General features: G+C 37.8%; 1 pseudogene; it reads left to right on the top strand.

Annotated features, from left to right (window-relative positions):
- LOC115291248 overlaps positions 1 to 16,691 on the top strand; it is a 43,283-nt pseudogene that overhangs the window by 6,738 nt on the left and 19,854 nt on the right.

Below are 16,691 nucleotides of genomic sequence, written 5' to 3' on the forward strand. Positions count from 1 at the left end.
AGGGAGGGGGAAGTGGGGAGGGGGGATGGTCATGGTGGGGGGCACTTGTGGGGAGAGGCACTGGGTGTTATATGGAAACTAATTTGACAATAAACTATTATAAAAAAATAAATTAAAAAATTCAACAAATATATATAGACAATTACTATATGTCTAGAAACTTTCTAGTTATTGTGGAAGAAATGAAACACAAGGCAAGGCCTTCTAATCACTGTAGAGAGTCAAGAGATGCATAAACAATGGAGGAAATCCCCTTCTGGGAAATCTCCTGCTAAGTGTACACAGCCTTTAAGGTAGTAACCCCCCTACAACTTGGAAATCCAATGAGGCAGAGCATCCTTTCACATGTCCTTGTCCTGTCATTGATCAGTCGCTAGACTTTAGTTCCCCAGTCAGAAACACAATCTCACACTTGGGACTTCAAATTCTGAACAAATGATTTAACAATATAGAGAGCATTGGGGCTCAAGTTTCCCTGTAGCAGAGGGAGAATGTAAGAAGGACTAATCCTCCATTTTCATATTTGCTATGGTGTAAGCTGCCTAACCCTTGTTTTTCATTCACTTTCCAGCCTGGTTTTCAGCCTTTCCATGATTCTATGGATACCTGATTTCATCTAGATAACCAGAGTCCACTTCTATTGCTCATGACCAAGAAGTCTATGATGTCAATAATAATGGTAGGCAGGGAAATTCAGGGCATCCAGAAGACTAATGTTATTACAAATACAAAAAGAAAATATCATTGGGGGTGTCTAGGTGGCTCAGTCAGGTATGCCTCAAACACTTGATCTCAGCTCAGGTCCTGACCTCAGGGTTGTGAGTTCAAGTCCCATGATGGGCTCCACGCTGGGCATGAAGTCTACTTAACAAAATAAAAATAAAGAAAATATCATTGCTACACAACAATATGAATGGACACAAAACACTGAACTGTAGACTTAAAAGAAGTTGTGATAGTAAGTTTTGTTATATATATTTTATCACAATAAAAAAAAAAACCACAGGAAAATAGGCAGGAGGAAACATTTGGTTTCAATGGTATAAGCATGTATCAAAACAGCAAAATGTATGCTTAATATATGCAGTTTAGGGGTGTCTGAGTGGCTCAGTCAGTTAAGCATCTGCCTCTTGATTTAGGCTCAGGTCATGATCACAAGGTTGTTGGATCAAGCCCTTCATCGGGCTCCCATGGAGCCTGCTTGAGATTCTCTCTTTTTCTCTTTCTTTCTCTCTCTCTCTCCCTCTGCCCTTTCACTGCTCATGCATGCATAAGCACACATATGTACACACTGTCTCCATCTCAACTAAAAATTAAAAAATAAATAAATATGTGCAGTTTATTTTAAGTCAATTATGTTTACAAAATCTGTGTATAAGACAAATATTAAAAAACTTGTCACTTTCTTATCATTTTATGCTTATAAGAAAATAAAATATTGTGAAATGGATGTTTGGCAACGTCTTCACTAAAGAAATAAAATTTGTGTTTACCCTTGAGAGCTGAATAGAAATTAAATGAGTCCAGAAAAGGAAAGAAAAAAAAAAAGCATTCCAAACAAAACATGACCAGGTGAGTAGGAAGATATGGCTGTACATAACAGGTACTGGGGAGCGATATAAAGAAGTAGTGTTAAGGAGTCATGAGGGCAAAGATATTGAATGGTTATGGAAATGTTAGCTTCTGGAAACTTTGAATGTCAAAAAGAAGATTGAGTATGTGAATTTCTACGCAACAACAAAGAAGATGGTCAGTAGGAATCAATACCTTGGATATAAAATTATAAAACCAATGAACTACACATGCCATTCTTGAGCCTTTGGTAGTTAATTTGTGTATTCCTATGAATTATCATTCTTTCTAAGGCATATCCTATAAATTGCTTTGTTAAATATCTTTCCCCATCTTCTGGGGTGCCTTTCTGTGCAATAAAGCCTAGAGATTTAAAAACTAAACTTCTCAGACTCCCTTGCAGTTAGCTTTCCAGACATCGTGTTCTGCCATCGAATGTATTTATGCAAGACGAGAATTTGGATCTGGAGTAAATGGGAGAGAAGTGACAAGAGACATCCATTTTGTTCGTGGAAATGGGGGCAGAGACAGCGTGGAGCCAGCAGTGCTCATGGCCGTGTCCCAGGTAAACACAGTCATGGCAACACCAGTCGCTCTCTTGGACCCATTTCAGGAGCGTGGCTCTTACAGGTGTCCCTGGAAACTTAACCTGGAGCCTGTTTCTCGAGCCCTCCCAAAGATTCGGCATGCCATTTAACACTCTGCAATAAATCTTGTTCTGCTGACACTAGCTCACTGGGTTCTGTTCTCTGAAACTAACCCTGACAAATATTTGTTCTAACTGTACCAGTTTGGAAAAAATTACCATGCTGTACTTTGTTAATGAATAGCATGTGTAGGTACACTAACGCAGGAACATAGATCTTTCCTTTCAAAATTTTGAAGCATTAAAACTCACCACATTATTATCACACCCGATGTCCTTCTGTGCTCTAGACAAAAGAGGGATCTTATTTATCTAAATCTTACTTGGTAGAGAATATCAGTGTTAACAGAATAAGGATAATGTATGTATCCATTTTGGCGTTTCCAAAACATTTTTCTGGATTAATTAGAAAAATACAAAGTAGTTTGTTCTGATCAGGAAATATTTATTGGACAGGACTGAGTCTCAATTTATTCAAGATGCTCTTTCATATGCTAAGATTAACTTTTGTAATAACATGAAAATTCTATGATGCTATTAATATGATTAGGGTTTTTTTCGTCCATGTAGCTTATTTGCAGAGTTCACTCAGTGGCTTCAAGTTCTTCTTCCCATGGGAAAAGCAAAACAGATCCCTAGATAGCTCACAGTACCAAATGTATCACTTATTTTACCAAAAAGTAATTTGTTTTTAATGAAAAAAATGAAATAATAAAGCTACTTGGCTGTTGCTATTGTTTTTCAAAGAAGTGTGTGTGTGTGTGTGTGTGTGTGTGTGTGTGTGTGTGTGTGTGTCCAGTATCTGAAAACTGTCTTACCCTCTAACATAATGTAAGTATTGGGTATGTGAGTATTCTGGTATGCATCCCATGATTAGGAGAGCATAGAAAACTGATTTCACTATGCTTCTGCTCTTATTAGCAGGATATAATCATTTGTAACAGAAATTATAAAATTGCATATTAGCATACTATACCCATTTCAGATTATAAGACTACATTTTATATCATGTGTACATATATGGCTTGTGGATATATTAGAAAATCTTTACTTCCAATGTTCCTGTTTTTTACTCATTTAAATCAATAGCTAAACAAATTATACTAAGGTCATACCAATGTTTCTCTATCCAGTCATGTCAACATTTAAGTATTGAACACATATTTCTATTGGTTTAAATGTTAAATATCTTATTTGTCTTGAAATATTATGCTTTTTATAAATGATTTTGGAAAATACACCAATGGATGTTGAAGAGATAAAACCTTAGAAACAGAAAATTATAAACAGAAATAACTGAAGCAAAAAACCAGTTTGATAAAGTATTTATGAGGTACCTACGATGTACATGGCATTGACTTAGATTCTAGGACTATAGAAAGGTTTACCTAGTAAGCCAACAAAGAATGACAGAGGAAAAAAAAACATATTGCTTATAAATCCGAGACACACTTCAAACCAGTTTGGTTATAGCTTAGTTTTTCACACAATGAGCTATGCATCTGTGCTTCAGGGTCACTTCCAAGTGCCCTCAGGAAAGAGGGACAAAATGCAGTCATTCAGACCCTAACTATTTAACTGCATGGCCCTCATATAAAATCCTTTTTTATTTTGAAGGTGAGTCTGCTTCCTGGAATTTATGCTCAAATGCAATTTGGAGTTCTTAAAAACATTATCTCCTTAACTTAAACATTTTGCATTTGCATGAGACACGAGGGAATATGAAATGATGCACTAATTGAAACATGACTTAATAAGCAGTCCATGAAACCAGGAGAGCCCCTGAACTGTAATCCCAGCTTGGATACCACTTGCTGTGTTTCTTTGGTTTAATTGAATAATACACCAGAATTTTAGTTCCCCATTTGTTGAAAGAAATAAACAGAGAAGCTACCAGTCACTGAAAAATTGAATAAATTAAATAGTTCATTTTGTGCCTTTTTGTAAGGATGAATTATATATGTAGAGTCGTGTTTGCTGAAAATGGAGCTTGCTGCCTAAAAAGCCTCTTCTACAGGGGAAAAGTCTAGCAAGATCTACAGATTACATCTTGATTGCTGATTATTGATTTATCAAGCTCAATTTTGGTATCTTTATTTGAGTACTGTGCTAATGGGTAATGCAACAAATTAAAATGGCATGAGTCATTAAGAAAAACAAGGCAAATCTGTATGTACAGACAGGAAAAATGCACAAATTTATTGCTAAATGAAAAATAGCAAGGTACACTGCAAAGTGTATTCTAAGTGTTGTCCTTAAAAAAGCATAAGAAAGAGAGGGATGGGGAGGTGGGGGGGTGGGGGAAGAGTGAGAGGAAGAATAATTCTGATCCGGCCACAAGGGGATGAGTTTGAGGGCTTCAGAGCACGCTTGCTTTATCTCCGTAAATACAGCTCCTGTTTCAATGCCCGGTTCAGATGAGGTGGTGAGGGCACATGTATGCTGGGACTCGCATCTCTAGGATGCCATTTAGCCATTCTACATATAAAGCAAATAGAGTTATAACCAACATTAATAAAGATTATATGAACTCTTTTTTAAGGATTTCTGAAATTGTAAGCCAGTAAAACCTGAACCAGTAAGGAAAGGATTAAGTAAACTGCATTATAACCACTTTGTTGAAATATTGTGTAACTATTAAAAATTAGTTTTAAATAACTAATAATATTTATTATAAATAAATAATTAAATAACTTTAATATTATTATAAATAAATAAGTAAATAGTATAGTAATAAATAAAAATATTTAATGGTAGGAAGTTAAATGAAAAGCGAAATATCCACTAAAGCTGAACACACACATTCCCTCTCACCCAACAATTCCACTCCAAGGAAATTCCAACCAAAAATGTGTGAATATATTTTCACGAAAAGACAAGGACAAAAATTTTCATAGCAACACCATTTTTGATTACCAAAAACTATTTATTTAACCACTCTGCTATGAATATAGAAGAGAAATGTCCTTCAGCATTTATTTGCTTATCAGGAGCAATATATAGGAAATATTTTATTGCTAACCTTCAAAGCACAGAATAAGGAATTAGCGGTCATTTCAATTGGGACTCATATAGAATAATTATAGATAACTGTACTGAAAGTCTTGAAAGTATACAGGGTCACCTAGACGGCTCAGTCGGTTGAGGGTCCGACTTCAGCTCAGTCCATGATCTCATTTGCGGGTTCGAGCTCCGTGCAGGCTCTGTGCTGACGGCTCAGAGTTTGGAGCCTGCTTTAGATTCTGTGCTTCCCTCTCTCTCAGCCTCTCCCCTGCTCATGCTCATGTCTCTCTCTCAAAATAAATTAAAAATTTTTTTTAATATTTTAAAAAAGATTGCTATATGCGGCACCTGGGTCGACTTCGGCTCAGGTCACGATCTCACGGTTTGTGGGTTGGAGGCCCGGGTCAGGCTCTGTGCTGACAGCTCAGAGCCTGGAGCCTGCTTCAGAGTCTGTGTTCCTCTTTCACTCTGCCCCTCACCCGCTCGTGGTCTCTCTCTCTCTCTCTAAGCATAAATAAATAAATAAATAAATAAATAAATAAATAAATAAAACATTAAAAAAAATAAATTCAAAGACCCCCTAGAATAAAAAGAAAAAAAAAGATTGCTATACAGCTGGACACAGCAGCTCACCGACCGCCCACTTCACCAGCTGTGATGGCAGAAGCGAGCCGTCCCACAAGGCGGTGTGCCTCTTCCCAGTGTTGCCTGCACACTCTGGGAAACAACACTTCCATGAGAGAGCAGCCTTTAGCTTCAGACATTAGCTGAGCTACCAGGGGTCAGGAGCTATCAGCAATAGCAGGGGAGAGTGAGGTGGAAAGCCCTGGCCAGAGAAGGCACTGGCAGGAAAGGGAGAGGGGTGACCGTAAGAACAGTGGGAGCCAGTGATGGCAGTAGGAGCCGTGGGAAGAGATGCCATGAGACGTTCACTTGGTATAATGACTGCCCCAAGGTGAATGCATAAAAGTAACAAATCATGACATCTCATTATATGCTGGCTCCGGTGTCAGCCCTCAGTCAGCATGACTGACTGACACAAGCTAAAAATAAAACCAATAATAAGAATCCCAATTCCCCTAGTCTCTGACACCTCGGAGTGGTAACTGCTTATGGATAGGACAGCTACAGTCTTTGCCAGCTTCAATTACTTCAAATAATAAAGTGTCACTTAACAACCAATTTAAATAGTTTGAAGATTCTGACAGTAACTACTTCAAAATAAAAACCCTGCCTTGTGTGTGTGTTTCTTTTTTTTATCTTATCTCGGTACCACACTAGTAAAAGAGCAGCCTAGCTAAAAGGCTAACCCCACAAACACCATCAGTAAACATTTGGAAGCTCCCAAACGTTCAGGCAGATACCCAAGCAATTTCTCTCTTCCATCAGAAGGCAGGGGCTTCTGTCTGGAAGACAATTTGTGGGAAGGAACTAATATGCCTGTTGTTTACAAAACATCATCTGTTCTTCCTTTAGGAATATTATAATTATGGAATTTTTTCGCAGAAAGCTCTCCGCGACCTCTCAATACATAAACAATAAAGCCCAGCACAGGAACCTGGATCAGTCCTAGGATAAAGGTTGCTGTCCTTCATATTCAGGGAATGAAATAAGAAGAAATTGCATATTTAAATTCGACTGATTCTAAAGGATTTGCTTGTCCAAGCATTAAGCATATTATGAGATTCAAATCACCATTACTCACAAAAATAATCTCTTTGGAAATTAACTGCAAATTTATGTTGAAAGTATTTAACAAGAAAGAATTGTATAAAATACTATATTCTTTCAGGGACAGGTTCTCAGAATTATATACTAATAGCCTGAAACTTAAGTGTATTTTTCAGTGTCTTTTTATTCTTTCATTCATCAAATAGAGCTCAGAACCTCTCCTTACAAGAAAATGTGATAGTACTAAAGAGGATAAAAAGATAAACTGAGAGCACAGCCTCCATAAGTTTATAATGTAAGAGGGAAATTGATACATATGAAAATGACAATTCAAGAGAATACATGATTTTATTATTGAATGCCTTCTATGGGCCTGACACACAGTACCAAGTGCCATATATGCACCAATATTCTGGATTCTGGGAGCTCACCGTACATTGGAAAGGGCAGATATGCAAACAAACATGTTACAAAACAACATGATAAAGGCTAAAAGCAGGGGTATGTAAAATGCTATGCTATAAAAGCATAAAGGAGAAAATGGCTAATTGAGCCAACCAGAGAAATCAGGGGATTGATTACCTCTGGCGTCTAGTGATTATATTGGGTTTTCTGGGATGGGTAGGATTTCACTAGGGAGAGAATGAAATTGATGACAGGATATTCCAAGTAAAGTGAACAGTAGACACAAATAAGACACAAGTGGGAGAAATCAAGGGGATGATCGTCACTGCAATCCAGTTTTTATCTATTGTCCTGATATAATTTAGTAGCACCCACTTACTCTCTCAAAAGTGCTATTTTTGCACATTACAGTACATGGTCAACCTAATGGAAGAGGATATCTCGGTTCAGAATTACTGCAACCTTAGGCATATTAGGAATGATGACTAAGAATTAAAAATCATATTAAGGGATCAAGATTTTTTTCATCTTGTAGGAAATGAAGAGACCAGAAATGTTTAACTGGGGATGTATCAGACTATGTACCTTTTAAAGATAACAGTAGTTGGCTTTTTAGAAACTGGACTGGGATATAGAGCATAAATAGTGTCCGACTGAACCTAAGGTATTAACAAAGAAGAAAATCCAGGTCCTGGTAAAATCAATAGGACCTTCAAGACTGATCAACAAAGAAAGACACCAGGATAGCCTCATTTCTTAATCCCCATTGCAGCTGTTTTTTTTTTCTTTTTACGTCTTTATTTTATTTTGAGAGACAGAGACAGAGAGTGAGCAGGGGAGAGGCAGAGACAAAGAGAGAGGGAGACACAGAATCCAAAGCAGGCTCCAGGCTCTGAGTTGTCAGCACAGAGCTGATGCGGGGCTTGACCCCACGGACTGTGAGATCACGACCTGAGCCAAAGTCGGACACTTAACCGACTGAGCCACCCAGGCGCCCCCCCCTGAAGTTGTTTGTAAACCTTTACCATGTCCTTTAACCCCCCACCGTGTGTACTAGACTCCCAGTTAGAGTCTAGGAACATGTCCACTAAGCCTCCTGGCCCTGAGGCCAAGATTTCTTCCATCTGTGTCTTGTACCTTCATCCTCCCTCCCTATCTGTGTCAGTTAAAAACAGTTTTCCCACAGGGCACCTGGGTGGCTCAGTCGGTAAAGTGTGTCTCCTCTTAAGCAAATGAAAACAACCACAGTAATAATTAACATGGATTGAGGTCTTACTAGGCTCTAGGCACAAGGCTTTGCATGCTCTGTCTTATCAATCTTCTCACCAAAATCATAGTGTAGATACTATTACTATTCCTTTTTTACTGATTGAGAAGCAGACTTAGTGAACCTGAGTAACTGCACTTCCGAAAACGAGACTCACAGATGTAATAAAGAGCAACTCTCTCAGCCATCACCTGTATACTGATGGCTTCTAATATAAATATTTCCAGAACTGTCTCTCCCCACCTGAGTTCCAAGCAATCCTTTGAATCTCCTATATGATGCTTCCACTTGAATAATCTGAAAACCTAAACTCCATATGCACAAAACTGAACCTATAATCATTCCTTCAATAGTTCCCTGCAAAAAATAAATAAATAAATAAATAAATAAATAAATAAATAAACCTCTTCTGGTAATCTCTACCAGGTACTTGGAGTAAGTCTTGTTTCTTCCTTCTCCACCTTCTTTCCTCCCCTCAACCACCACTATCAACTGTTTGCCATGTCCCATGAAATGGATCTCTAAAGTCTCTCGCATCTTCATGCCTATCCGTGCCTTCCTTTCCCTACGCTGCCCGAACCCAGCCCCGGGTCCCCTCTTACCACCGCTTTCTGATTGCCACAGGCTTCAATCTCCCAATCGTTCCATCCCTCAACACAGCAACCACAGCATTCTTGCTGACACAGATGGCTACGTCTTTAAATATCCTACACTGCTCTGATCGTACCCACTCTTAAAATCTTCATGGTCTCAAAGCTTAGCTCAACTGTCAGCTCCTTTTTCCAACTGTGCTCCCTGCACAAAGGAGAGTTGGTCATCACTGTCTTCAGAGTTTTCCATCATAGTTTAGGCTAGAGCAACATGTATCCCACTGATCGCGAATAGCCACGTATGTTACGTTTCTCCCCTCTCGGCCACGATTTTGTGTGTCTTGATGGCAAGGATCTGCACCTTTGCATACCCACCATCTAGCCTAGTGCTTACTTCCATGTGAAATAAGTAAATTCATCAATTTATAAATGGCTGGATGATAATCATACAGTGTCACATCCATAGGCTGAAACAAGCTTAATCATTCTTTCTTTCCAAATATAAGGATATTCATGAGGCATTTTACTACAAAACTCTCTCTAGAAGGAAAATGGTAGTGAAAAACAGTACCTAGTATTTCTAGCCTGGAGCAGAAGGCACCAAATCTCATGGAATTTGTTATAAAGCACATTTTCAGACAGGCTTGTATGCTGCAAAGGTGCAGAGGTCAGATAACTAGCCGATTACCTTCTCTATGCACTTCCATTTGGAAGACTTATCTGAACGTTTCTAACGTTTTTCTTCCCATCTCCCTTTGCTTTATCCTTCACACCCTCATCATTGAGAATGTTAATAGCCTTTAAAGAAATCAATATCCTGCCATTGGACTCTCACGAGGAGCTCAGTGCAGGTCTAGCGGGTGAGTCATTATAACTCTGGTTACGGAAACAGCTGCAAACCTTTCCCAGGGACATCAGCTGGTATGCAAAAGAGCAGAATGTGGCCTTAAGATGAAACTGAATGCAAAGTCAAAATTAATTTAACTTATATTTTATTTATGATCCAATGAATTAATAATCAAGGATATTTGCATGGGCAAGGTTTTTAAGCTGTAGAGTATTCTTTGATTGAATTAGTGTTTCCCTTCAAAAGATATTTTAAATATTACCACAATAAAGCATATTGGAGTGAAATCCAAAAATCCATTTGTGAAAATTCTTTATACCTTATGCAGGTTGAGTAGGTAGCGAGTGATGACACTCTTATACGAATTTTTGCTCTCGTGGAATTTTCCTGTAGTAAAATTATATAAGAAATATAAGACTTATTGGTTTAATAGTTACTGATCTCCATCAATATCCTTCAGCATTATTTTATAAATTATATCCAAAAAGCCTATTGAAATAAGCATCCACTTAGGTTCAAGAGTGTTAAAGAAGGCAGGAATAAATGCTATTTATGTATCAAGAAACTGAGGCATATCCAACTGGTTCTTTATTTTCCCAAAGATGTAAGTATTACTATTAATGAATTTGATGTCTCCTTAGCCGCCCAAATCTTTAGTTCTTGTTTGACGTGTACACATCCAGATCTTTCCTCTGCAATTATTTTCATAGATATTCATATGGAGAGATAAATGATGGTATTTGAGACCTTTATATTTATGTCATTCTGATAACATTATTCTGCAATGTATTTTTACTTAATCTTGTTTGTGGTTAAGAACAGTATAGAGTCGGAGCACCTGAGTGGCTCAGTCAGTTAAACGTCCGGCTTCAGCTCAGGTCATGATCTCACGGTTCGTGGGTTTGAGCCCTGCATCAGGGTCTGAGCTGACGCCTAGTTCAGAGCCTGGAGCCTGCTTCAGATTCTGTATCTCCCTCTCTCTGACCCTACCCTGCTCATGCTCTTTATCTCTGTCTCTCAAAAATAAATAAAAAAATAAAGAACAGCATAGAGTCAAATCCCAACTCTGCCCCTTTATCATTTGTGTTATTTAACCTCCTCCTTGCCTCAGTTTTCCCATCTGGCAGATGAAGATTATAATATTACCTCCCTTATAGGGTTTTGTAAGGTCTAAATGCAAATCCTTTAGAACAGTGCTTGATAACATGGCATAAACTCTATGAGTGTTGGCTTACTATTATCAATGCTATTGTTTCCCTCGTTTTTCTTCATTTCTGAATATTATTTCAAATTCTGGAATCTCTGGATTCCAAACACTGGATCTCCTCCATATCGTGACTTTAAATACATTCACACACAGCTCTCAAATTTATGTCTCTGAGCTGTGTGTCAATGCCAGATTCTGACTCACATGTAGAACTGTGTGCTCTCCATCCCTAGCTGGATGTCTAGCAGATGTCTCAGAGCTGGCATGTCAAAACCTATACTCTTGGCCCTCCCCCAGCCCAGCCACTCATCCTACTCTCTTTCTAGCTGATAAGCCTAAAGCCCTTCAAATCCTCTCGGACTCCTTTCTGTATCTCTTACCCCATATCCTGTCGATCAGGAAATTCTGGTGGCCCTCTCTTCCCTACATACACATACAAACCATTCTCACTGCATCAACAACTCCAACTCTGGTCACAGATATAATCATTCTCATTTAGATGATAATAGCCTCCAAACTGATTTCTCTGCTTCCACTCTTGCCTCCTTTAGTCTCTTCTCCATTCAGCATTAGCAAGATCCTATTAAAACATTAAGCACACCATCTCACTCTTCTGTTTGAAATCCTGCAAAGGCACAATGGCTCCCTCTCATTCAGAATCAAAGGCAGAGTCCTCACTACAGCTACAAGACCTACCTATAAAATCACCCCTACCTCTGACCTCACTTCATCCTAGTCTTTCCTCAGTCACTCTTCCATGAGAGTTACATGGCCTCCTTGCTACTCCATGAACCATCAGGCATGCTCTCACTGCAGCATTTTTGCACTTATTAGAACCCTAACAAGATGCTCTTCCCCCAAACATCCACATGTTTCCCTCCCTCATATACTTTCAGGTATTGGTTCAAATATGATCTTCCCATTGAAAGCTCTCTGATCACACTATTTAAAATTACAAACCATCTTTCCCATGTCCCAACTCTGACCCCACACTTTCTATCTCATGCCCTGCTTTCTTTTCTCCATAACACTTATTGCAACCTTTCCAATGCTTTATTTTTAAATTTGTGTGGTTTGCCTATCTCTGTCTACTATAATATAAGCTTCATGAAGGTGTACATTTTTGTCTCTTTGTTCAATGCTTTTATCTCCAGTGTCTAAGATAGTTCCTGACACATGATAACTATTCATAAATGTCAATAATAATGAGTGTCAGTAAATATTTGACAAATAAATAAGTCAAGTCGCCATGACTTATTTACCCATTTCTTTAATGAGTGACATTTAAAATGTCTTATGTAATGTGAACATCTGTACAGGTCTTCCTAGAGTAGATATTTAACTGTGGAAATGCGGGGTCAAATATTTGTACAGATTCATCTAAAAATTTACTGCCCACCTGACCTCCAAAAAATCTCTAATAACTTACATGTCCAAGAACAGTATGTAAAAGTACTCCTTCAAAATCCACCTCAAATATTTTTGTCTTTTAATCTATAGCTCTTTTTGCTTAGAATTCCCTGTCTTCAACTCCCATTCTTTCCCTAGTGAAATTCTACTCATCCTCTAAAACCCAACTCAACTGGCATGACTGAGCAGAAAGCAATCCCCTCTGATTTATCTGGTTGGTGCAATCAGCCATTTCCTCGTCTACGCTTTTATAGCACACTTTTATATATCTCTGTTTTCATCTTTATCATGTTGTTTTATAATATTTTTGTGTTGCTGGATTTTGCACTACACTATGGGCTCCCAGAATCTAGAATATTAGTCTACCTTTAGATCTGATGGAATGTAGGCAGAGAGAAGTCAATCAATCATACAATAATATATTTCCTTGAATAATGCTGATTCTTGGTCCTCTCCTCCAGAGATTCTGATTCAATAGCTCCTAAGGGAGACCCAGGTATTTAAATATTACTCAGCACCTCCAGTGATTCTAATCCTTCCACCAAGCATACCTTGAGGAATACAATTACTAAGAAATACTAGGGAAAGTAGAATTATATCCTAATGTATTACCACCATCCATACAGGTGTGTTTGTTAAAAAATCATTTTTAGCCACTTTATTGGGCTATGATTGACATATTAAAAGCTATACATATTTATGGGGCGCCTGGGTGGCTCAGCCGGTTGGGCATCCGACTTCAGCTCAGGTCATGATCTCACAGTTCATGGGTTCAAGCCCCGCATCAGGCTCTGACCTGACAGATAGCTCAGAGCCTGGAGCCTGCTTCAGATTCTGTATCTCCCTCTCTCTCTGACCCTCCCTTGATCACACTGTCTCGCTCTGTCTCTCAAAAATAAATGAAAAAGCATTAAAGAAACAAATATATTTAAAAAGCTATACATGTTTAATGTATACAACTTGATAAGTTTTAAGATAAGTACATACCCATGAAACTGTCACCACAATCAGTGCCATAAATATATCCATCACCTCCAAATGTTTCCTCCAGCCCTATTTTGTTGTTTAAAATCCCAATATTGTTAGGTATCTTCCCCAAAGCTCATGAATATCAGTCAATTGATTCCATGAACTGCACAGGAGAATAAAGAATTTACCGGCTACAATTCACTCCAGTTAAACTAAGTCAAAGAACTCAAAATAAATCGTGTTGTTTTGGTGCTATGCTTCAACTTTCTGAAATATGATCCAGTAGAATTATTACAGCTTTCAAATGGGAGGAAACAGGAGCATATGGGAGGGGAGGGTGCTGTCCTCCACAAACCAGACAAGCCGAATAACTAGAAGAGATATTTTATCAGTCTCCATTTTACAGAAATATAAACCAAGGTTTAGAGTGGTCGAGTGATTTACTCATGTACGCACTTCCTAGTAACTGACAGAATTTAAATTTTTAACCCAGGTCTTTCTAACTCTAAAATTGATGCTTTCTTCCATTATGCCAAATTTTTTCCATATACTGCAAAGAAAATATTGTTGAGTGTGTTAAAGAATGATTTGTGTTTTTTGTGATGAATTACCTAGCATGATTATTTAACAGTTATGTAATCTACTGGTCTTTTCATCTCTTTGGGTAAAGGATGAAAAAAACAGTAGTGCTGACCAAAGGAAGTCTGTAAGAGCAAGACCAGCACAGAGTAGCTGTCGGGAGATACCAAGCATGGTGACTCCATGTGCCACTCTACAGTGCCCACAGCTGAAGGGTGTCATGGAGATTGTAGCTCTACAATGAGTAAACAGAGCAGTGCTTAGGATGAGAGCCATGTTCTGTTTTGGTCCTAACAAGCAGAGACAAAGTACCTAAGACCCATATTGAAGTACCTAGTTCCAAATCCCAGCCCCACCACTTTACTGGCTATTTGAAATCTAACAAAACATTTAAGGTCTCTCAGCCTCAGTATCCCATCCACCAAATGGGGATGATCACAGTATCTTTTTCAAGATAGGATTAAATGAGCAAGAGAAACTGCCACACAACGAATCTCAGTTGTTACTATTTTTATTATAACACAGTGTAACCCAGTAGTCTATATAGAAATTGAAAATGTCCATTCTCTTACAACCAGAAGTAAAACCCAATACTCTTGGGTACCAGGGGCTAGCAGAGAGTGTATGCTCCATCTTGATGCCTATTAGAGCCTAGAAGTTTGACTTAAGGTTTCAGTTTGTGTTTATTCAGTGTTGCATAAATATCATCTAAATAAAATTTTCAGGGTACTAGCACCTTTGCACTTTATGTGCTAATAGAGATTGTGATCTTCTTATCCAGGTCTGGGAACTTTATCACATTATCTACATTGAGCAACCATTTATGCAACATTCTATTTATCTGCCTAACAAGATCACTTATTTAATATTATAATTGTTTTCCTAACGTTTTATTCTATGTGTGATAAAAGCTAAAGAATATTTTTTTACATTAGTGCATTAAGATAATGTAAGCCAGGTGCCTGGCTGGCTCAGTTGGTGGAGCATCAGACTCTTGATCTTAGGGTTGTGAGTTCAAGCCCCACATTGGGTGTAGAGATTACTTAAAAATAAAATATTTTTTTAAAAAAAGAAATTGGGGAGTCTGAGTGGCTCAGTCGGTTCAGCATCCAGCTTTGGCTCAGGTCATGATCTCATGGTTTGTGGGTTCGAGCCCCGTGTCAAGCTCTGTGCTGACAGCTAGCTCAGAGCCTAGAGCCTGCCTCAGATTCTGTGTCTTCCTCTCTCTCTGACCCTCCCCTGCTCGCGCTGTCTCTGTCTCTCAAAAATAAATAAAAAACATTTTAAAATTTTTTTAAAGAAATTAAAAAAAATTTTTTTTAATTTAAGACATGTAAGCAATCATGGCTTATAATAAATTGGTATTTGTTTTCATATGAAAAGTTCTTATGAAATGTTCATGGTAGAAACAAAGCTTATGCTATTTAAAGAAGCACAAAGATGTGTGTACATTAATATATTTTTCAATGTGTATTTTTTGAGACAGAGACAGCACGAGTGGGGGAAGGGCAGAGAAAGAGGGAGACACAGAATCTTTTTTTTAATCAAAGCATTTCTTACCATTTTATTTGTGACCAAACAATGGACCTAAGGAGACTCAGAATCTGAAGTAGACTCCAGACTCTGAGCTGTCAGCACAGAGCCCGATGGAGAGCTCAACCTCACGACTGTGAGATCATGAGATGAGCCAACGTGCACTACAAGAAAAATGTATGATGCCATATTTTAAACAAGTGTAAGCAATTTTGTAATATTTGTTATTATATTCTACATATTACATAGGAAATGTTGGATGTCATTATTATGCATATTTTGTGAAGTATGTGTTCAATCCTCATACAAAACTAATGTTTAGTTTATATTTATTTATTTATTTATTTATTTTTAAATGTTTATTTATTTTTGATGAGACAGTGAGCCAGGGGAGGAGGGGCAGAGAGAGAGGAAGACAGAGGACCTGAAGCAGGCTTTGAACTAACAGTGGAGAGCCTGTTGTAGGGCTGAAGCTCACAAACTGTGAGATCAAAACCTGAGCTGAAGTCTGATCGTTAATTTACTGAGCTATCCAAGTGCCCCTAGTTTATATTTTAAAATTGAAATTAATTATGTAAAAATTTTCTTTCTGGTAAAATCTATTACACATCAGAAGACATGACTATGTAACTGAATTAAAACATTGTTTGATCTGGGTAATTTTAATGTAAAAGTGCTATATATACAATACTTTGTGGAGTAAAGGAAATTGTTATTTAACTAAGGTTTGAGAAAGCATGTAGACATATTCATTCCCATACAAAAAGTTTAGGGGAAGAGATGTTATAGTTACATTGTATTAAGAAGAAAAGCAAGCAGTTAGTAGTGCTTAAGAAAAATTGATTCAGCATCTAATGGATAGTTGATACCTGTCATAACACAGCATTTTATATACTGTTAAGTGTTATATACATTTTATATACTGTTAAGTGAAATAAGTTTATTTTGGGAGTGTTTGCTGTATAATTGGATTTAATGAAATGTTTAGAGGT

The sequence above is a fragment of the Suricata suricatta genome, chromosome 5, assembly GCF_006229205.1.
Source record: "Suricata suricatta isolate VVHF042 chromosome 5, meerkat_22Aug2017_6uvM2_HiC, whole genome shotgun sequence".
NCBI classification, from domain to species: domain Eukaryota; kingdom Metazoa; phylum Chordata; class Mammalia; order Carnivora; family Herpestidae; genus Suricata; species Suricata suricatta.